Source organism: Asparagus officinalis, chromosome 5, assembly GCF_001876935.1.
Source record: "Asparagus officinalis chromosome 5, Aspof.V1, whole genome shotgun sequence".
Classification (NCBI taxonomy): Eukaryota; Viridiplantae; Streptophyta; class Magnoliopsida; order Asparagales; family Asparagaceae; genus Asparagus; species Asparagus officinalis.
Window position 1 is genome coordinate 4,329,090 of NC_033798.1, and position 24,699 is coordinate 4,353,788.

Sequence of the window (24,699 nt, forward strand, 5' to 3'; positions counted from 1 at the left end):
AAAGATAAATGTCATATATGGTATATAAACTGGAAAAAAAAGCAGAAGCTGCTTTTAAAATCATCCTAAGATTGCTTCTAAAAGCACCCCTTAAAGCAAAAGCAATTTTAATAAGCATGCAAAAGAAAGTCTCAACAATCACTATTATTGATTGCTTCTCAAAAATTAAGCAAAAGCACCCAAAAAAAAGCAATACCAAACTGACCCTAAATCACCACTTTATCCACTCAGATAGTGTCTCATAAATATCACATATGCAACACAAGAAAAGTGTAACTTTCAATATTTGTGAAAATATCTGTGAGAAGTCAAGAACAACTATGGTGTGACTGGTAAAAATGATGCTACAGCTTCCTATGATTAGGTTAGAAAAGGAAACAATAAAATACACAAGATATTTCCCAAAAATTTATAAACAGTTTGTTGCACCCCAAAAGAAAAATTACAAGCATAGATTGAGAGTGCCTGAGATAACTGTAGAATTACCTGCCCTCGAAGTGTCATGAGGTAAATAGACGATGTTTTGTTGCATACCAAGATGTGTTCAGTATTCTTAGGAAATAGATGAACAGAATTCACAGATGCATCACCTCCCTAGAAAAAACATAAGCAGAGAGATCTCTGTAGGTCAGGGTAATCTGTTCCTCAAAAATAATTAAAAAAAGAGAAAGAAACAAGCTGAAACAGAAGAGCCATGAAAAAAGAAAGATCTTTATATACCCTTAATGGGGGCGGTGGCTCGAAAGTATGTAAACAGTCAGTTTTTGCATCCCAAACCTGTAAATGTTCATAAATTTGTCAAGAATTTAATTAAATTCCACAAATGAGACAAAGAAGAGAAAATAATAGCCATAAAAGATGGTAAAGCATACGACTGCCGTCATTTGAGAAGATTGCATGATTCACATGACTTGAGGCCATGGATTCTACAATTTAATCAAATAACTTTTAAGCATTTTAAAAAAAAGGAGGACAAAGAAAAGTCCCCTCTATACTGCGAACGATATTCCACCTCAGAATGAGGGATAGGAGGATTCATTGAAGCAAGGCCCACATTACACTAATACAGTCCAAAACCGGGCAAAGGCTCTAAATGCTAATATACCATTTATCAACCAAGGTGGCAAGACCTGTCTCTATATTGCGAACGAAATTGCATTCAGTTTTAAAAAAAAGCTGATTTGTCTACCCAGCACATGCCAAGTGAACTTATCAAACTACCTAATTAAATCTGGCATGTAAGGACATTTTGCCACTTGCTACTGAACAAACATAAACTGGTTAGAAGAAAAGTCCAGCAGACAGATAACTGAGAAAAACCGCAACCTGGACTCAAGTACTATTTCTGGCATAAGCACAGGTAAGAACACAAACTAACAACAAGATCACGCTAACAAATCGCTCTTTAAGATTGCACAGATAAAGATATCATGCGTTAGAATTGACTAGGTTGAAGAACAATCAAGACTATTCCCGTCAAGCAATCAGCGATCGATTTCATGTGGAATTGTTAGAGGCACCACAAGTTTGCGGCTTTTCTGCTTTTTCCTTATGCCAAAAATGTTAATTAGCATAATCATTCTTTTGCATCGTTGTGAACACACATCGCTGAGAGCGAGGGAAGGAGGTTTACCAATAAGAACTAAAGGCCATCCAATAAGTACTCTAATTCATGAAAATACCTCAAAAATATATGATCTAATTCAATACTTTCAGAAAAAGTACTCAAAAGCCAAACATCATATCGACAGAAAAAAATAAGCATAAGCATTGTTGTGTTGCCTTAGCAGTTCATTATCACTCCTCGACAGAAATATTTGTATGTGCTCAAATCGGGAAGCCCAGTAACGTGGGTGACTTTTATCTAAATGTACGCATTAGAATGGAAATATAGAAGGTTTAATTCAGTAATCCCATTAGTTCATCTTAGACCACAAGATTACTGCAAGACATCAAAATATCTGATCATCATATGTTCTCATTATCAAATTGCCAAAAACTAGATTTTTAGAAAACCTGTTAGGGTTGGCTAGTCTAAATATCACATCATATTGCATGGCTAGTGGCTATGCCCATTATATTCAGGAACAGAAAGTACAGGATCATTCAGAGGAAAACTATTGTTCAATAATTAAATTAATCATAAGATAAGGAAAGTGCCTCTTATTCTAAGAAAACCTTGCTGTACTGTCAAAGGATGTACTTAGTAGCTGACTTCCATCACGAGAGAATGTCAGACTGGTAATGCCCTGAGAATGTGCATGTTCAAGACGTTTCAAGATTTGACCGTTTCTTATTCGCCAAACCTTCAAAATAAATTACAAATGTTAAATTTGAAACAGAAGAGATCAAATAAAACATAAAGCATTTCATAATCCAAAATATAACAGAATTTCAGGGTTCTGTTTTTTTACTCTAAAAGATAGATCATATAATATTACATCTACCAACTAATCAATGTATATTATATCCAAATGGACAAATAAGATTGAAAAAAGTTGTGGCTTAGTAAAGTGATGATTTAGTAGTGAAATTTCAAAAATATGTACTTTGAACTTTAAAGTAGCATATATGTATACAGAACTATAGAAATAAGCTTCTTATTTCTAGATGCAAGTTCAAATAATGCATAATAGCGGTGCCACATTCATGCAAAAACACTCTCTGATTATAGAGAAATAGAAAAGCTTGCTACAGGGTGTTGTATGTCATCCTACAGAATCAAAATATCCTAAGAGAGTAGATAAAGTTGGGAACTGACAGTCAAAGTATATAAGATGTAATAAGAATCTTGTTATTGTAGTACAAACATACTTAATAAGCAATCAAATGACAAACTTCATTTGAAGGTGTAAATTCCACCTTCCAACTTTGGAAGTTATCCAATCTCATTAATTAATACAATATCATCAACGGAAAATATGCAACATCGAGATTCGCTAGTGTCTTTTGCAAACATGCAACGAAGAAAATTTAATGAATGTCATGATGTAAGCCTAATCTAAAAGAAAACAACTTCACTTTCATGTAGTTGATACTGATAAATTTCACACCCGATACACTTATTTCTATTCATTAAAAAAAGAATGCTATCTTCCCAGGTGCTCTATTCTAGTCTAAACTTTTTCAGAACGAAAGAAACTGTGTCTAAATCTCTCCTATTCTCACCCTATATTTCCATTCAGTATTCTAGCTAAAGCTTTGACAGTTGGCTTTCCTTGCACGAAACTATAGAAGCAGGTTAATTTGCAATACTATTCCTACCATTCGATACTCCCTCTTGAGGTTTCATTATGCTCAAAGGCTTGATTCCACATGCCTACCAACTTCTAAAACAAATGTTGATTCCTGCGAATCAAAACAGCTAAAAGGACGACCTTTGTGAGGAAAAACAAAAATCTCTCTTCAAATTTACTTGCCTTAGGGAGAGTGATGTTGTTAGCAGTCCATATGTTCTGTAAGCAATTGATTCAGATAATACAATAGTAGAGGTATCAGCAATACCAAGAGCTCATAAAACCCAACAAAATGATTTGTTCTCAAGCTAGCCTAGAGTGAAGCTATGCATTTTTACTGAAGTTCTAATTATTAGATCAATTCAAAATCATTTCATCTTTTGTTGTGTAATAGCATCTTAACAGGTAAGTCTAAAATGATGCACCTAAATGAATGAAAGTTTTGGAGAGAAAAAGGAAGCACTATGGAATTGTAGAACATAAAGTTTCTATATATTGTTTGTAAGATAATTACAGGAGCATGAGGAACAAGTGGCATAAATCCAGCAGTAAGAAAGAATACCTTTATTTTCCCATCTTGTGATCCAGATGCAAATATTTCTGATTCTATACTAAAATCTACACAAAGGACCGCGTCATCATGCATCATAAAAGCATCCTACAAGATATCATAAAAGCATACTGCATTTTAAACATGTAACCATATATATGGATAATTTCTTTCTTTTTTTTATATAGACGTGAGGAGAATGTACAACTTCATAAGCAGCAATATAATAAAAGTAAGTGGAAAGTTCAGCTCAAAATCGAAGTATAGCGACTAGCTTATTCAGCTTGATACATTAAGGCATATTGAAAGGAAAAAAGAAGTACTGAACATTTGAAACACCAGCGTTTAGGGTATAAAATCATAACTCTCAATCATCACCACAGAAGCTTTTAGTGCAGTGGAAGGCTATTTAAAACGATATAAGGACATGTTAGACCTGCCTGTTTCAGCCCACAAAAAAAAAGTGTTCAACCTGTGTGGGCATGTTAGACTATAAAATTATAATCCTCAATCCTCACCACAACTTTGAAATTTTTATGCAGTGCAAGGGACTTCAGGAACAGGTTATCATGAAATACTGGATTATTCGACTCAAATGTGAAACACACCTCTCAGCAAATATGCATCAAAAAATATTAAAGTAAGATCAGTCTGATTATGGATGTGAAAGCTGTTCTGATATGGTGGCACATGTAGTTGAAACTAATAAATATACAAATATTTTAGAACTACTTAACTGGAAGGCGTAATAGCCACTACTAAGGGCAATAATGATTCACGAGCTTTAAACATATGCATCACCGCAATTTTTTGTGAGGAGGCTTAAGAAATTAAAAGGCATAAATGGCTTTGAGTTAAAAAATAAAAGTGAAAAAATGAAAAAACAGCCACTATCTGCAGGAACAGCCAAAAAAAAGTAAAAACTCACATCAGCCTGATATTGAAGATCTTTCTTGAGCTTTCCGCTAATGTAATCCCAGAGAGTTCCCAATTGAATATGTAAACATCTTCTTAGTCAACCTTACTTTTCTTTTTATTATATTTCATTTTATGGAAGACGAATATCCACTGAAATCAAGAAGAAAGCAAAGCATAAGAAAGATATCAAGCATATATATGGAAAAGATAACAGCTTACAGAGCAAGCTTTCCGGCAATTAAAAACTGTTACAACTTGTAGAAGTCTAGCCAGAAAACTGAAACCTGGGAGAAATTGTCTAGTTTCTTTAAGAACTTGAAATTTTGCCAAGAGAAGAAGCCGAAGCTCCATGTTTTAAGTTTGCAATATGGTAACCCCCATTTTCCACAAAGGATGATTCCTGGTTTCAGTTTCTTTATAGTTTATATTAAAGAGAAGGTTAAGATCCATCATTGCTTACGACAATTTATTTTATTACCCCTTTTTTATTGGAAGTGTTAGAAACCAAGACATGGAACACATACTGGGAAGTTCTCTATACAGTTTAACCTTTAAGCATTTGTTCCCTGGTTCTTCAAACAGTATATGTGTGTGTTACCATAAGAGGCTAGTTTCCTAGAAATCTCAGGAAAATTTTGAGTTTCTTGGTTTTTGCTGTGCCAAACAAAATCTAGGATAAAAATTGCATATCAGGACTGTAGAAAGAAACTGTACCTCGATAAAACCATCAACCGAACATGAAACTAAGTACCGACCATCTGGTGAAAACCGAGCACACTCTGGGTGACTCTTCTTCCCAAACTGAGAGGAAGACAGAAAATACAACTTTGAAATTAGCCAGAAAGAACAAATAAATGTAAACAAGTATACTCCCAGACACCATCAAACATGCATATACCAATGAAAATATCATATAGTAAGCATCATACACACACTGTTGAAATGGAATCACTAAAGACTGGCTACCAATCAGAGCCTCCTATAAACCTCCATGGATTTGGCTTGGATCAATGTGAATTTGTTCGGATCTGGTTGTTCAGTTCATTGATTTTTGAATTGTTGGTTTTGGATTAAGCTTGTTCGAACTTGTTTAGAATTAAATCATTATTAGAGATGTGATTAGATAATGTCTAGTTGTGGTGTGAAGAAATACAGGAGTTTAGATAAACTTGAATTAGATTGTTACCACTTTGGATCAGGTCTAAAGTATTGTGCCAATCAATAAATAGGAGTTGGAATCTGTGATCTATGGTCTATAAATAGACGTTGGAGTCTGCAATCTTTTCTTACAGTGGATGAATGAATTATTTTATTTCAATTGTCCATTCTATTACATTCAAAAGTTCTTTCTTACCTATTCCCAGCTATAGCATGCTCAAAAGTGAAATCAAAGAGGGTGTTGATGTTGGCAAGAGACGATAAGAATGAATAAGATAATACATTAAACTTAATTCTTTGATTTCAAGACGCTCACATTATGGAAGGGTGAGGGCAATTTTCTTCTGATAGATGGCACGTGAAAGGGAGCTGACGGTGTGATCAGCTAGAAATGACAAGACTTAAGTTTAAAAAGTAGACTATTGATGGATGGCACGCGAAAGATAGCTGTAGATGATCGTCCACGATGAATGAAGGTTAGGCATCTAAGCATGTAGATGATTAACTTAATAATTACCTAGAAGGATGTAATTCTGGGGGTTTGATTCTTAGATCAAGTACAAATCATTCTGCAGCACAAACCTACCCATAGCTGCTCTAGCACAGAAATTGAAAGAACAATAGTTGGGAGTCTAGGCGTCCCAGGAGGCCTAGAAATGCCAAGGCGCCTGCATAACTGAAGCACCTCGAAGAATGGATCAAGTAAGTACCCACTAAGACGCCCATGCAGACCATTTTACAGCACTGCTCTAGAAAATGATAGTACTCCGAAACTTTGTCTATTTACAAAAGCTAGAATGAGATGTCTGTTTTCCTTGAGTTGAGAAAGGAAACTAGGTGTTCTCTCTTACGACTGTCGTAACAAATTTAATTCTATTTGCAGCAGTAATATAGATGCCCAAGTCAGGTTCCCGTTAACATAAGGGACTACAAACTGCAAAAGGTAGCTCGGACAGTAGAAACTAAAAACAAGATCATATGTAGAGTCAATCTGTCATCTCACGGTCTCACAGATACATACCTTTATTTGGTGCCCAAGAGTTGTTGGATACATCTCATCCTCATCCTGCTTCATTGCAGCAGCACCACGAAATAGATCAAACTGCGTTCCAGGTGGAAGCAAACCTAGAATACCCAAAGGACGATATGTTAACAATAACGGTGGCCAGCTATAGCCAGGACAGGAGAACTAAATCAGAATGGGTAAGCTCATGATGAAAGAGCCAAGTAACCTTGATGCTGCTGCCACTTCAGGGCCTGACCAATCGAAGTCATTAGTCAAGATGGTGGCACAACATTAACTTCAGCAGCAATAGCCGGGACAAAAACAAATTATAAAAAGATAAATGACATGGCATATGAAGTATAAATAATAGAAGCATACAACTTAGAAGTCACAGAGAGAAGTCACAATGAACATCAAGATCTCCCATTCTGTTAAAGCTCAGAAGATGGAGTCAAATACCTACCAAATATCAGCTAGACAGCAAAAAAACTTGTAATGACAATGTCACTTTAGAACATATACAAAAAGTGTTAATATAAAACCTTAAGGAGCTTATGTAGTGCTCTAGTCCAGAAAAAAGAATACCAAGTTGACACATTAAGGTGGCACCTTCTATATAATATAGGACTCCCCTCGGTCTATAAAAGTTTGGTCCCACCACTTTCGACAAATAGAATCCTTACCTTTGGGATGTTCAAGCACCATTTTATGATCCTACGCTAGTATTTGCAATTACTTCAGCAAGTTATCCACTTCAAAATTTCCAATTGCAGAATGCCTAGGACAAAGAACTGCCTTCTGAAAATAATTAATTATTACCTGATTCTTTTCTTTTGCATTTAAACTCATCCCCTCTTATGACAAGTTTCCTAAGAAAAATATGCTCAAACCGGGTTGACTAATATCCGCTTCAAAAGATTCAATTCTTTAAAAAAATGCCACATTCAGCATTCTCTTCTTCCTCCTATATGTTTCTCGGAACCCATTATGCAACAGCTGATATACATCAACTTCTGAAAAGAACACTGACAAGAGAACATCATGTCTCATACACACGTCCAACATGACACGGTTTCATAAAGAAGCCTCTATACTAATTAGTTTGGCTCTTGGCTTCATTTGTACCTCTATAATTACAATTTTGCATCACATTTCATCTTTCCTCTTCTACTTTTCCTGGGGGGCATCACCCAGTCTTTTAGGATTATATATAGCAATCCTCTATATTGCCCACACTTTCATCGCCTGGCAATCTGTCATGAAGAGGGATCTCTTTTAGACTTCATCAAATCTCCATGTAATCTTACTCTACCAACAGTTCCATTTTAATGAATAAATACTTAGATGGTGATGACTGTGTAGCAACAATCTACACTGAGACTTCAATTAGAAGTAACAGTTATATCATGGAACATTTTCACACAACAAATCCCTTCACATACCTCCGAGCTATATTAACGAAAATATAGACAGTACTGATACGGGGAAAAACAGGGACAAATCTAGAGTCGTCTACCTTATAATTTACCTGAACCTACACCTTACTTAATGCAAGTAACAGCAGAATTATGAGGGGTCATTAAACAAGTTAAAACCAAACCTTGAGCAATCTGCGCACGGCGCTTCTCCTTGGTTGACTCTAGATATGCCTGTTGGATTTTTTGGTCAAAACCGCTTTCCAAAATGAGTTTTCAAACTATATATATTAACTACTAGTACTTTTCATAAATGCTTAATAGCCTAGTGGAAAGTTAATGTTTTGGTGTTTCAAAAGATCCTTTGTTCGAGGCTTGCCAACGGCAAGCCGAGAAATATTTTGTTTTAATTAATCCCTCATAAGTTCTAGTGGGCCATGGGTCGTGGGTCGTGGGCTCATGGACCGTGGGCCAATGGGCTGGGGATCAGGGCTAATCGGACTGAAGCGCTAAGTGGCGCTTTGTTAGGCGCACTTTGCACTTCGCACGGAGGCATCGGAGCTAGGTGACGCCCTTTGGCGCCACATTGGCTGCCACGAAGGTTGCTACGAAGGTTGCCTCGCAGGCTGCTTCGCAGCATGCGGACGAGGATGGTGTGACCCTAGCGTTCTCGAGATTAGACGACGCTCCTCTATTTGACAAGGTTCGTCAATTGGTTGACGAGGTTCACCTGTTTGATGATGTTCGTCTTATTGACGATGTTCGTTTGATTAGATCAGACAAGGTTCGCTAGTTTGACGAAGTTCGCTCGTTCGACGAGGTTCGTCCGTTTAATGAGGTTAGCCCGTTCGACGAGGTTCGTCCAATTGACGTTCGTCCGAGGTTCGCCCGTTCGACGAGGTTCGCTCATTCAACGAGGTTCGTCCTATTGACGTTCGACCGTTCGACGAGGTTCGTCCTATTGACGTTCGCTCGTTCGACGAGGTTCGCCCTATTGATGATGTTCGTCTGATTTGTTGAGACGCGACCCTCGCGTTGCAAAGTAACGCGTCCATTGATTGTCTCGCATTCAGACGTTATTGTATGCAGCAGTTACAACAGCATTTAAATCAATAGATGTTACAATCATAATTGTCATTATGATTTGTAACAGTCACATAGATTGTAGGTGACTCTTGAGCTGACCTTAGAGGCCTATAAATAGCGTCCCTTAGGGCGGCTCTTGGACACACAACACACGAAATATATTGAGCTGTTGTGCTGCTGCCGTAAAAACTATGCTTGAATGAACTTTCCCTGAAACCGAAAAGTTTTGAACCAAAAGATTCTGAGATCGAGGAGATTTCATCTTGACCGAAAGGTCTTATAGATCGAGGAGATCTTGACAGTACTGGGTTGGTGCACACCAAAGTATTGTACTGCTGTTCCTAGAAGCGGTTTGGCATTGGGATCCTTGTACCAAAGTAGGTCAAAAATTGCTTTAAGCACAGCGTTTTACAAACGCACAGCACTTAATTTTAAAATTTTTAAAATTATAGCACATCAATTTTTACTGTTTCATTCCAGATTTAACCACAATCTCCAACAATGTATGTCGTGCAACATACTAAGCATCAGAAAATATTCAAACATGAAAACATAACGACACGATCTATTATGATTCCTAATCTATTTTGGTAACATGAGGTTATTAGGATTCCTAATCTATTTTGGTAACATGAGGTTATTAGGATTCCTAATTTGTTTTGTTTTTTGTTTTAGGATTCCTAGTTCGTTTTGGTTTTAGTTTTTCTATATATATGGAGATTAGAATCAATCATCATAAGAGAGGAGAGTTGTAATCAGAGATTAGAGAGACTTTTGAGTATTGTGAGAGGGAGATATTGTGAGCAAGTTGAGAGCTTTGGTTGAGGGTTAGTTTGTGAGTTTTGTGAGATTGTAACCCTTTGTACTCTCCTTGATTTAGTGGAATCTCTCCATCCTCTCCCCGTGGACGTAGGCAATTTGCCGAATCACATAAAATTGATTATCTTGCTATTTGTGTGATTTGTAATAGCTTATTTAGGTTCCCTCGACAGGTCAGTCTTAGAACTGATAAGAGAAAGAGCTGATATCCCACTTTGTTAAGATATTTTGCTTAAAATTCTTGTTTTCTTGGTGAAACGAGAATTCCTATTGCGACCTGACTCTTTTGTTGTGCTGCCGAAGTGCTGTCGAAATTTTCGTTGCGCGCAACAAGTGGTATCAGAGCCCACATTTCAGATCTAGAATTTTTTAGAATTAGGTGGAGGAAGATTCTTGTGTGAAGCTTGGTTCTTAAAGTTCTAGGCTTCGATGGAGATAGCATTAGAAGTTATCGTTGGAGATTTCGCTTTTCTCGTGTGGGCAGAAGATCTATTTGGAATCCGATCTAGGGTTCGGTTGGGTAATTCTTAATTTCTATCAAAGTTTGATTCTTTCTCTACATCTTGGAGTTAGTTTGCAATGGGAGAAGAAGGTGAAAGCAACAAGTCGATGGCAAGTACAGTTCAAGTTGGTTTTCAGAACACCAAAACTAGTGTGGTGAAATATGACGGTAAAATCAACTTTGATTTGTGGATGAACGACGTACAGGATGCGCTCAATGCTCAGAACTTGGAGGAGACCATCATGGTCCATGAGAGACCATCAAAATATGAAGATGCGATATGAGAAAAGATGAATAGGAATACTTGTGGAGTGATTAGGTCATGTTTGGAACAGGAGCTGAAGTATGATGTGATTGGGGTGACATCTGCGATAAAAATATAGGAAATTCTCAATAATAAGTACCTTACGAAGAATGTTGAGAACATGTTACATTTGCTGCGTAGGCTATTCAGATTCCAAATGTCCAGAAGCACCTCGCTTGCGGCTCATGTGAACCAGTGTTGTCAATGCGCGAAGCGTAATGCGGGACGCAAAGCATCTTTACGCGCACAAGCGCAAGACGCAACGCGATGCGCGCGCCCGAGTGATGCGAGGCACACACCGCACGCATAATTTTTAATATATGTAATCAAGCGCGAAAAAACATGTTTTTAGAATTTACTTGAAAAATATCATGATAAATAATATCTTACTACAAAATCATAATATAATGCACTAATTTCTAATGCTAACCCCCAACATAGTAGCAAAATTCATAAATTTTTAAATCAAATGTTAAATCAAGATTAATATCCAAGCAAAGGATTAGTAATTGTCCTCAATTGAAGGCTATTTAAAAAAACCTAATGGATTTATTTTGCTTTTTGGGATATTAAATATCAAGTATAAAGACTCGATTGAAATGTTAACAAATAAAACTATATGAGGATATGTACTATATGCACCCTACACAAAGTAAGGATGTACGTGAGGCGCAAAGACGTTGCTGCATCAGATGTGGGACGCTTCGTCACCGCCCCGCATCATAAGGCGTAAGAAGCGCAATGAGGCACGCGCCTTTGAAAACACTGATGTGAACAACTATACAAAGTTGTTATCAGACTTGGCGAATGTTGATGAGAAGATATCGGATGAGTACAAGGCTATTATCTTATTGGACTCCTTACCGGATGAGGAGTATGACACATTTGTGCTCACTTTGTTGAACGGGGATCTTCTATCAGCTATAGTAAAGTCACTAATGCATTGACGAATTATGATTTGAGGAGGAAAGACAAGGAGACTTTCCGTGCTAGTACTTCAGGCGAGGCTTTGTCGACGAGAGGTAGAAGCCCATATTCGAAAGGTGGTAATAGAGGAAGGTCAAAGTCAAGAGATCGTCACCAGTTTGGAAAGAACCAATGTGCATTCTACAAGGAGCAGGAACATTAGAAAAGAGATTGTCCAAAGATCAAAGAGAATGAGAATAGTAAGAAAAATGGCCCGAAGACCAATGAGATGAATGTTACGAAAGGCGATGATTCTGATGATTCGAGCTTTTCTCTTTTGATTACTCCGGAGGTGAACCATTTGGATGCATCGGATTGGATGCTTGATTCTAACGCTACTTATCATGTGACCTCTAGGCGAGATTGGTTTGCATCGTTTAAGAGACTCGATGGGGGTGTTGTTATCATGGGAAATGATCAATCCTGTGACATTTGTGGGATAGATACCATGCGGATTTGGATGCACGACGGAGTAGTCCGCGAATTAAAGGAGGTGAGATTCGTTCCTCAACTGAAGAAGAATCTTATCTCAGTTAGAGCTTTGGAGGCGAAGGGATTCAAGGTGACCTTTGAAGACGTTGTAGCAAAGGTTACTAAAAAATCTTTAGTGGTGATGAAGAGAGTCCGCAGTCAGAACTTATATTATCTAAAGGGGAGCACCGAGGTTGGCCAGGTTGCTTCAGCTATTTCAAAGGCGGACATGAACAGACTTTGACATTACAGGTTGGGGCATACAGGAGAGAAGTCACTACAGGCTTTGTGCAAGCAGGGGCTATTGAAATGAGCCAAGAGTGGAAAAATGGATTTCTGTGAACACTGTGTTCTTAGCAAGAAAACGAATGTGAAGTTCGGAACGGTCATTCATAGGATGAGGGGCATCCTGGATTACGTGCACACAGATATTTGAGGTCCCACCAAAATAGCATCACTTAGTGATCGACATTGGTTTGTTACGTTTGTTGATGACTATTCTAAACGTTGTTGGGTGTACACCATAAAGCATAAGAATGAAGTCCTAGATTTATTTATGGAGTGAAAGAAAAGATTAAAACTACATACTGAGAGAAAGATCAAAACGTTGTGATCCGACAACGGTGGTGAATATACTTCAGACCCCTTTCTGCAGTTATGTTGAGACGATAACATAGATAGGCACTTCACGGTTAGTCATACACCGCAGCAGAATGGGGTGGCAGAGAAGCTAAATTGGTCTTTACTGGAGAAGGTCCGATGTTTATTGTTGCAGAACGGTTTGGAGTAGATCTTTTGGGCTGATGTGCTTACATATGCGAGCCACCTCATTAATAGGCTATCTTCATCTGCGATTGAGGAAAAAACCCCTATGAAAATATGATCGGGAGAGCCAACACATGACTATGACCAGCTCAATGTATTTGGGTGCCCTGCATTTTATCATGTGAAAATAGATAAATTAGAACCTCAAGCTAGGAAGGTCATATTTGTGGGATTCAAATGTGATGTCAACGGATACAAGCTTTGGGATCCAGTTGATAAGAAGATTGTGCTGAGTAGGGACGTCACGTTTGATAAAGCTTCTATCTTGAAGCTTCCCAACTCTCATCAGGTGAAAAGTGACCCGACAGAGAAGATATCGCAGGTGGTGGAGATCGATGCAACTCCACAGTGTCCAGATGGTACAGTATCCATTAGAGTGCCGACTGAGGTGACGTCAGACGAGCACGACGGTGACACGGAGGATACGGGTACTAATGAGGTTTTCTCTCCGGTGGTGAAGCACTCTTCGATTCGGATTTTGCTAGCTTTGGTGGCACAGTATGGTTTGGAGTTAGATCAGTTGAACGTGAAGACGGTATTTTTTCATGGCGATCTTTATGAAAAAATATATATGACTCAGCCATTGGGATTCCTAACTACAGGGAAGGAAAAATTAGTTTGCAGATTAAAGAAATCGCTATACGGTTTGAAGCAGTCACCTCGATAGTGGTATAGACGATTTGATGGTTTTATGATTGGTCATTCGTACACTAGGAGCCAGTTTGATCCTTACGTATATTTTCACAAGTTGAAAGAAGGTGCATACATCTATTTGTTACTTTATGTCGATGACATGTTGGTTGCCTCTATTTTCAGATCTGCTATAGATGAGTTGAAAGTTCAGCTTTCAAAAGAGTTTGAGATGAAGGATTTTGGTGAGGCGAAACGCATTTTAAGAATGGAGATCGGCAGAGACAAGAAAAAGGGCAGAGTTTGTTTAACACAGGTGGCTTATTTAAAAAAGGTTCTACAGCGATTTCATGTTAGCATGAAGCCAGTTAGTGTACCTTTGGGAGCCCATTTGAAACTTTCAACTGACATTTCACCGAAGACAGTTAAAGATAGAGAGTTGATGTCGAATTCTTCATATGCGAACGCGGTTGGAAGCTTGATGTATGCGATGGTATGTACGAGGCCGGATTTGTCACAGGCGGTGAGCATGGCTTCGAGATACATGCACGATCCAGAAGTGGGTCATTGGGACATCGTGAGATGGATTTTGAGGTACATTCGAGGTACGCTCAATGTTGGTTTGGTTTATGAGCGGGACACTACAGGTGGGTAGCTATGCATTGGTTATGTTGATTCGGATTATGCCGGGGATTTGGATAAGCACCGGTCTACGACGAAGTATGTGTTTACTTTGATCCGTACGCCGGTGTGTTGGAGATGCACCTTACAGTCTACAGTGGCTTTGTCTACGACGAAGACAGAGTATATGGCGATAACAGAGGCTGTGAAGGAGGCTATTTGGATTCGAGGACTTTTGGAAGAACTTGGTATATCGTAGAGGTCCGTCACTATTCATTATGATAGTATGAGTGCTATCTATTTGGCGAATAATCAGGTTTTTTCATGCGAGGACAAAGCATATTGACGTTCGTTATCACTTCGTTCGAGATGTTCTTGAAGATAGCGATGTGGAGATTGTGAAAGTCCACACGAAGGATAATCCGATGGATATGCTCACTAAGGTGGTTCCGAACAACAAGTTTGATCATTATCGAAACTTATTGCACATTCGTGATTGTTGAGGTCTTTGACAGCCATTTGGATGAACTACGGGTGGTTTGATCCTTAGAAGAGGGGGTACGTAGGTAACCACATTGGTGCAGCCGAATTTGGTGAGACGACACATTGGTGCTCATGTTGGTGTCGGCTCAGTTTTGGGAATACTTCGTTGAGGTGAAGAATTATTGGATAGTAGTATTCCTAATCTATTAGGATTCCTAATCTATTTTGGTAACATGAGGTTATTAGGATTCCTAATTTGTTTTGTTTTTGGTTTTAGGATTCCTAGTCTGCTTTGGTTTTAGTTTTTCTATATATATGAAGATTAGAATCAATCATCATAAGAGAGGAGAGTTATAATCAGAGATTAGAGAGACTTTTGAGCATTATGAGAGGGAGATATTATGAGCAAGTTGAGAGCTTTGGTTGAGGGTTAGTTTATGAGTTTTGTGAGATTGTAACTCTTTGTACTCTCCTTGATTTAGTAGAATCTCTCCATCATCTCCCCGTGGACATAGGCAATTTGTCGAACCACGTAAAATTGGTTATCTCGCTATTTGTGTGATTTGTAATAGCTTATTTAGGTTCCCTCGACAGGTTAGTCTTAGAACTGATGAGAGGAAGAGCTGATATCCCACTTTGTTAAGATATTTTGCTTAAAATTCTTGTTTCCTTGGTGAAACGAGAATTCCTATTGCGACCTGACTGTCTTGTTGTGCTGCCGAAGTGTTGTCGAAATTTCCGATGCGCGCAACAAGTCAAAAGTCTCTCTAATTTCTAACTCTCCTCTCTTATGATGATTGATTCTAATCTCCATATATATATAAAAACTAAAACCAAAACAGACTAGGAATCCTAAAACCAAAAACAAAACAAATTAGGAATCCTAATAACCTCATGTTATCAAAATAGATTAGGAATCCTAATAGATTAGGAATACTGCTAATCCTAATAACCTCATGTTATCAAAATAGATTAGGAATCCTAATAGATTAGGAATACTGCTATCCAACACAAATACCTCTTGGGCTGCTCCTGCTTCATCACGCCCATCGCCTGCGTCTGTCTCAATATAGCACGTGCAGTATCCAACTCGCGGAGCTCGATCATTTCTAGCACGATCTGCCACAAAACTCAAAACTCAGCCGTAAAAATTTCAACATTTTCTCAAAAAGGGTTTTTCAATGTTGGCCCTCAAAACATTGAAATTGCTTTCGAGTCCCTCAAATCCCACTAGTTATTTCAAATTAGCCCATGTGTTCCCAGTTAAACCAATTTAACCCGAAAACCGTTTAAAATTCAAACCCATTATCATTCTCTTTCTTCTTTCTTCCCCCTAGTTGTCATTTAATCCCCATACCTGTTCACCCCTTGGGGTGAAACGAATAAGTGAGGGTAAAAATACAATTTTTCCATGTTAGGTTAATCACTAATAGCAATTCCAATAACTTGAGGGTTTAAAATTTCAAAAAAAAAAAAAGCAGAAACCTGTTCATAGAGATCCTCAAGCTTCTTCCTGGGGATCTTTCGCTGAGAAACCCGGGGCAAGATCGCGTCCCATCGCCCGCTGTCGATGTCGGCGGTGAAAGTCTCGAGGCCGTCGACTGTGTTCAGCGGAACCTGGCACTCGTTCTGCAGGGTTTGGAAAGTTTGATGCAGGGAGTTCTCTTTACAGAATTGAAGAACTACCTTTATAACGCTGCACAAAAAAGAGTTTTTTTTTTTTTTAGGTTTTTGAGGGTTTCTTAGGGGTTTAAGAGGTGGAGGAGACTCACTCTCGAGCCTCGATTTCTAGGGTTGACATTTGCTGAAGAGGGATCGGGATCGACTTCTTTCTGCTGCTGCTGCTGCTTCTTCTTCTTCTTTGAATTTTTAGCTCGATCGAGAGCGAGGGAGAGGGAAACAAAAATTCATCGAAGGGGGGAAACAGTTTAAAGGTTAAATTCTCAGTAAATTAAACTTAAAACACCCTGCTGTTTAGCCAATATTACACATAAATACCCTCAGTATTTAACGGCTTCGCGTCGACACACTTTCTATAGAAGTAAGATTTTAGTACCCTCCATCATATCATACTCCCTTTAAAAGCACGAGTTCGAAAAATCTTTTTTAGACAAATATACCTTTTTATAGTTTAAACTAACTTATCTATAATCAAATTCTAATTTTCAATGGTCAATATTACCCTTCACTATTTTGAATATTTTATTGCCAACAGCTTTGGTGCTCCAAAGCAGTTGGTGTAGTTTGTTTCCTTAAAAATCTCTCTCACATCCTAAATTTGAGGGATAAAGTAGTTGACAGTAGTTCCACACCCAAAAAAGTAATTTATCTTAGATAAAAAGGTTATTTTAGGAAGTATAAATAAGAAGAGAAATAGGAAGTATAAATAAGAGCAAATTAGGAAATGAAATTAATGTTAAGTTGGTAGGAACTGATTTGTTTGTTAGAATATCATGATACACGACATGTTTAGCTCTTCACATATTTAACAAAAATTGAGGTTTTTTCTTGGGGTTATTTACAATTAAACACCCCACAATTTACACAACTTGTAACTTTAGTACTCTCTTGCCCAATAAATACCCCAAACTTAAATCATTTATTATTTTGATACCTGTAAAAAAATTTTCTTGCCCAAAATGAACCGCAATATTCAATAAATTTTTACTTTGATATCCTAGCCATGATTTTTTATATTTTAATATCACAATCTTTAACTGGAAATTAATGTTCGGATATCAAAGTTAAATTTTATGGACTCTGAGGCATTAAAGCTATATTTTATTTAATTAATGGGTTTTACTGGCAAAACTAAATTTGGGGTATCAAAGCAAATTTTGTTGAACTTTGGAGTATTTTTGGGCAAAAATGAACTTTGGGCACCAAAGTTTAAAATGAGGAAAAGTTTGGGGTATTTAAATGCAAATAACATTTCCCCCTTAAAAACGCTTTTCTTTGGAAAAAAAATTCCACGAATTTTCTATAAAAAATAGTTTTTGCTTTATTAAAATTTCATGATATTTTCTTATCAAAATAGTGAGTAAGAGAAGGGAGGATTTCTCCTCTTTTGCGTTGCTAATTCAAACTGAGGTTGAATAATAGGAATGATCTAATCTAAACACTAAGGACAAAACTGCCCATTTTGTTGTTCTGCCTGTTTTCGAATTTTTTACTATTTTTAAATTATAAAAATGCCTAATTTCGGAGTATCAAAGCAATCCTCTATTTTATTTATATCTTAATCTATCCTAATCATATACATATCTTATCCTAATCCTATGTGAATCATGTTTAGCTTAACAATTTAAAAAAACTAATTTTAATAAAATATATAAAACATAAAAATGATATTAGTTTATTAAGATAAAGAAATTACAAGTAGATAACATATTATAATACATGAAGTATTGCAAAAAAATCATAAAAATTTTTAAAATTGCAGAAAAGACCCTGAAAAGTTCAAAATTATATAACTCATCCAAATGTCTCAAAACTTAAAATAAAAAACATGAAATTAAAAAATTAACATCAGTTTGCAAAGGATTTAAAATTTACAGTTAACACCTCAATGTCTCAAAAATTATAGAAATACTCTCAAAAGTTTAAATTACAAACAAGCACATTAAAATTCTAAAAATTTAAAACTTACAAACAACACAGATGAATTCAAGAGATTACCATGATACACCTAAAATTTTTGACATTTAAATTTAAATTTTTTAATTAACACCCTCAATATCTCAAAAATTATAGAAACACCTTTAAAAGTTCAAATTAAAAAAAGCCACCCTAAAATTCTAAAATTTGTAAATAAAATAAGATAAATTCAAAATACTACCCTTAGACACCTAAAAAATTAAAATTTGCCAAAATTAACCTCAAAATTTTTAAAAAACTCCTTCAAAATTTAAAAAACGTAAAAAAACTCTTAATTTTCAAAATTTTTAACTAGCACACATCAAATTCGTCGATTGGTAGACCGCTGAAATTTAATTTTTTTTCAAAATTAATCTATAGTTTTCATAATTACAAAAGACACCCTCAAAATTTTAGAGTTGCAGGAAATATACTAACATTTAAAAAATTACCACCAACACATGAAACATAGAATTTACAACTACCAAACTTAAAAGTAAATTTTTTTAAAAACTCTTTCAAAATTTTAAAAATTATAAATCACACCCTCAAAGTTCAAAACCACAAAAATGGGCTAAAATTTTAAAACTTGGCAAAGAAAAGTGTAATTGTTTGGTATTTTTCATATATATATATATTAAAATTTCTAATTTAGGGATTTACTATCCATTTTCAGCATCTAAGAATAGTCTAAGTTGATACTGGTAAACAAAAACAATAAGAATTGATTAAAAACATCCGGTTAATGGATAAAATTTTTAAAAATATTATAGATTAAAAATTATCGACACTATATAAATTAAAGTAATTTCATATAATTTTAGTAATAAGTTGGGGTAGCCAAAATACATTCGTAACATTAATTGATAGATGTTTAAATCCATAGAAATGATAAAACACTATAATATTATACCTTAGCATTAATTGATTTTAATTTAGAAACTTTAATCTTTGACGTTAATAATATTTATAGGGTAAAAGAATACAAGGAATTACATATGGAGAAACTATTAGAATATTTAGAGATAACTTTAAAAGAATTGAGTTATTTCCATTGCAAATGGGAAAGTGATGGAAATAAATCTAAAATTCAGAAAACGTCAATGAATCACTTGAATTGGCATTAACATAAGACATATCTATTAATGAAGCACTGAATGAGTTACATTAAAAAATAATTTAATAACTTTATCCTAATCAAAGAAAAAATCTCCATGGAAGACATAAGAAAAATTAGTAAGTATTCATAAATTCCATACTGTGTTCTTCAAATTAAATATTAATATTATAATCTAAGAGAAATTGGTAATGAATAATGCAGGTATTTAGTTTAGATCTTTATGAAAAATGACAGGGATAGAGCAAAGGTAATATTATTGAAATAACAGAAATTCTTATTGGATGCACATCAGAAGAATTCATTTTAGAGGAAAATAAAGAGATAGCTTCTAATTTATTTAAGTAATAAATTAGGAACACAAAGAATTTTATATATATGAAATTAATATTTATTCTCATTGAAATAGAAAAAAATCAAAGTCTATATTTTGAGCAGTTTGTGTTGAACATCATAAGTACATTTGACTTCTTTGTAAAGTTAAATGAGATGATAAAAAATTAACGAGCCCAGGAAAGATAATAGCATAAAAAATACAAAATTAGCCTGATGTCACAATTGATGTAGATGATGAAGACAATACTCTAGAATTGTCCGAGAAATGATAAATGATAAACCTGAAGAAGGATTGATCTTAACTCAATAAAAAATAAAATAGAAGAAATAAAAAAATATTTTATGAATATTTTATAGAATAGTTTAATTATTTTAAGTGAAATTAGGAATCTTTAGAAGGGAGTTTCATGAAAAAAAAATTTAGTACTTTTATATTCTTATGTGGATGTTTTTATCATATAAAAGTATACTAGAGTTAGCATTAATCTTTAATTTATATTTTTTTATGAAGTCTATCAATGATTAGGAATAAACTTCGTATTCTCTTTTGCATCATTTTAACATACTTTAAATCAATCATTTTGTCATATTGGTTTTAAATATTCATCTTCCTTGTATAACACTATTTTAATATTTTTCACTTTGCAATGCTATACTTTCTCAAATAAAGCTTAGTTTCATATCGGTCGAAAATAATATGAAAATTCAAATTATTTTTAAATTATATTTGTTTTTTGTCAATTCAAATATCAACATGAAAATTTAAATTGGGTGTATCCCATTTAAACAAACATAAAAAAATAATCGGGATGTAAGAGTTTAAAAAAAAATGAGCACAAACTGCCAAAAATACTTAATCATGGTATTAAATCACGTGCATTGCACGTGTGTAAAAACTAGTAGTATAAACGTGAGAGTTTTTTTCTTAAAAATTCTCACGCGACACTCGTATTTTAATACTTACTAGTTTTTACACACGTGCAATGCACGTGATTTAATATCATGATTAAGTATTTTTGGCAGTTTGTGCTCATTTTTTTTCTTTAAACTCTTACATCCCGATTATTTTTTTATGTTTGTTTAAATGGGATACACCCAATTTAAATTTTCTTGTTGATATTTGAATTGAAAAAAAACAAATATAATTTAAAAATAATTTGAATTTTTATATTATTTTTGACTGATATGAGACTAAGTTTTATTTGAGAATGTATAGCATTGCAAAGTGAAAAATATTAAAATAGTGTTATACAAGGAAGGTGAATATTTAAAACCAATATGGCAAAATGATTGATTTAAAGTATGTTAAAACAATGCAAAAGAGAATATAAAGTTTATTCCTAATCATTGATAGACTTCATAAAAAAATATAAATTAAAGATTAATGCTAACTCTAGTATACTTTTATATGATAAAAACATCCACATAAAAATATAAAAGTACTGAAAAAAATTCATGAAACTCCCTTCTAAAGATTCCTAATTTCACTCAAAATAATTAAACTATTCTATAAAATATTCATAAAATATTGTTTTTATTTCTTCTATTTTATTTTTTATTGAGTTAAGATCAATCCTTCTTCAGGTTTATCATTTATCATTTCTCGGACAATTCTAGAGTATTGTCTTCATCATCTACATCAATTGTGACATCAGGCTAATTTTGTATTTTTTATGCTATTATCTTTCCTAGGCTCGTTAATTTTTTATCATCTCATTTAACTTTACAAAGAAGTCAAATGTACTTATGATGTTCAACACAAACTGCTCAAAATATAGACTTTGATTTTTTTTCTATTTCAATGAGAATAAATATTAATTTCATATATATAAAATTCTTTGTGTTCCTAATTTATTACTTAAATAAATTAGAAGCTATCTCTTTATTTTCCTCTAAAATGAATTCTTCTGATGTGCATCCAATAAGAATTTCTGTTATTTCAATAATATTACCTTTGCTCTATCCCTGTCATTTTCCATAAAGATCTAAACTAAATACCTGCATTATTCATTACCAATTTCTCTTAGATTATAATATTAATATTTAATTTGAAGAACACAGTATGGAATTTATGAATACTTACTAATTTTTCTTATGTCTTCCATGGAGATTTTTTCTTTGATTAGGATAAAGTTATTAAATTATTTTTTAATGTAACTCATTCAGTGCTTCATTAATAGATATGTCTTATGTTAATGCCAATTCAAGTGATTCATTGACGTTTTCTGAATTTTAGATTTATTTCCATCACTTTCCCATTTGCAATGGAAATAACTCAATTCTTTTAAAGTTATCTCTAAATATTCTAATAGTTTCTCCATATGTAATTCCTTGTATTCTTTTACCCTATAAATATTATTAACGTCAAAGATTAAAGTTTCTAAATTAAAATCAATTAATGCTAAGGTATAATATTATAGTGTTTTATCATTTCTATGGATTTAAACATCTATCAATTAATGTTACGAATGTATTTTGGCTACCCCAACTTATTACTAAAATTATATGAAATTACTTTAATTTATATAGTGCCGATAATTTTTAATCTATAATATTTTTAAAAAATTTATCCATTAACTGGATGTTTTTAATCAATTCTTATTGTTTTTTTACCAGTATCAACTTAGACTATTCTTAGATGTTGAAAATGGATAGTAAATCCCTAAATTAGAAATTTTTATATATGTATATATGAAAAATACCAAACAATTACACTTTTCTTTGCCAAGTTTTAAAATTTTAGCCCATTTTTGTGGTTTTGAACTTTGAGGGTGTGATTTATAATTTTTAAAATTTTGAAAGAGTTTTTAAAAAAAATTACTTTTAAGTTTGGTAGTTGTAAATTCTATGTTTCATGTGTTGGTGATAATTTTTTCAATGTTAGTATATTTCTTGTAACTCTAAAATTTTGAGGGTTTCTTTTGCAATTATTAAAACTATAGATTAATTTTGAAAAATATTAAATTTCAGCGGTCTACCAATTGACGAATTTGATGTGTGCTAGTTAAAAATTTTAAAAATTTAGAGTTTTTTTTTACGATTTTTAAATTTTGAAGGAGTTTTTTAAAAATTTTGAGGTTAATTTTGACAAATTTTAATTTTTTATGTGTCTAAGGGTAATATCTTGAATTCATCTTATTTTATTTATAAATTTTAGAATTTTAGGGTGGTTTTTTATAATTTAAACATTTGAAGGTGTTTTTATAATTTTTAAGATATTGAGGGTGTTAATTAAAAAATTTAAATTTAAATGTCAAAAAATTTAGGTGTATAATGGTAATCTCTTGAATTCATCTATGTTGTTTGTAAGTTTTAAAATTTTAGAATTTTAATGTGCTTGTCTGTAATTTAAACTTTTGAGGGTGTTTCTATAATTTTTGAGACATTGAGGTGTTAACTGTAAATTTTAAATTATTTGCAAACTGATGTTAATTTTTTAATTTCATGTTTTTTATTTTATGTTTTGAGACATTTGGATAACTTTTATAATTTTGAACTTTTTAGGGTCTTTTCTGCAATTTTAAAACTTTTTATGGTTTTTTTGCAATACTTCATGTATTATAATATGTTATCTACTTATATTTTCTTTATCTTAACAAACTAATATCATTTTTATGTTTTATATATTTTATTAATATTAGTTTTTTAAAATTGTTAAGCTAAACATGGTTCACATAGGATTAGGATAAGATATGATTATGATTAGGATAGATTAAGATATAAATAAAATATTCAAAATAGTGAAGGGTAATATTGACCATTGAAAATTAGAATTTAATTATAGATAAGGTAGTTTAAACTATAAAGGGGTATATTTGTCTAAAAAAGATTTTCCGAACTCGTGCTTTTAAAGGGAGTATGATTATTTGTTAATTTGTCAATAAATCTATCAAAATCTATTTTAAGATAGCGTCAGGATAGATTTAAATAAAATTTTATTAGGTGTAATAATAAAATTTTGATAGATTTAACAAAATATGAAAGTTCAAATATTCTAAAAAATAACATGTATGCGTCGCATTTGAATAACTAAGAATGGAAATGTAGAAACTTTATGATAATTAGGTAACAAGTAAAGTCAGAGAGTATTCACATGCAGTATTGTAGCGGCCCAGCCAGCAGGCCACCCACCGAATGAGCTTGTACACCAAACCCAATGGTTACAGGCTTTCTTGTAAGCCCGATTGTCTCTAAAATAGTACAGCTAGAGGCCCAAATTTTCCCCGAGAGAGATTTTACTTTATTTTATTTGGTGAGAAAACGTCCTTAAATAAGTGGAGATTTCTGCGAAAAACAAGATCTCTTGTTATTCCTAAAGCAAAATGATAACAATGTCTAAGCATAACAAATTCTCAGAATAAATAAGAACCATAATCTACAAATACAACATGGGAAGTAAAGATAAATTTTCTTATACTCACGAATGGTAAAATTTAAATGCTTAGAAACTAAGAAAGAGAGAGTTAGAAACTGGAATATATATTAACAGCAATGCAACAGTAAGAAGCCAAGATCCAACCAAACTGAATTTTTTTGGCTTCAAATGCAAACCCAAATATCTTGTACATACGATGGTTGATTTCAGTTCCCATGAAAAATATTTAAAACACATGAGGCACC

At 34.0% G+C, this 24,699-nt stretch overlaps 1 pseudogene; it reads right to left on the reverse strand.

Annotated features, from left to right (window-relative positions):
* On the reverse strand, positions 231-16,875 carry LOC109840105 (annotated as a pseudogene).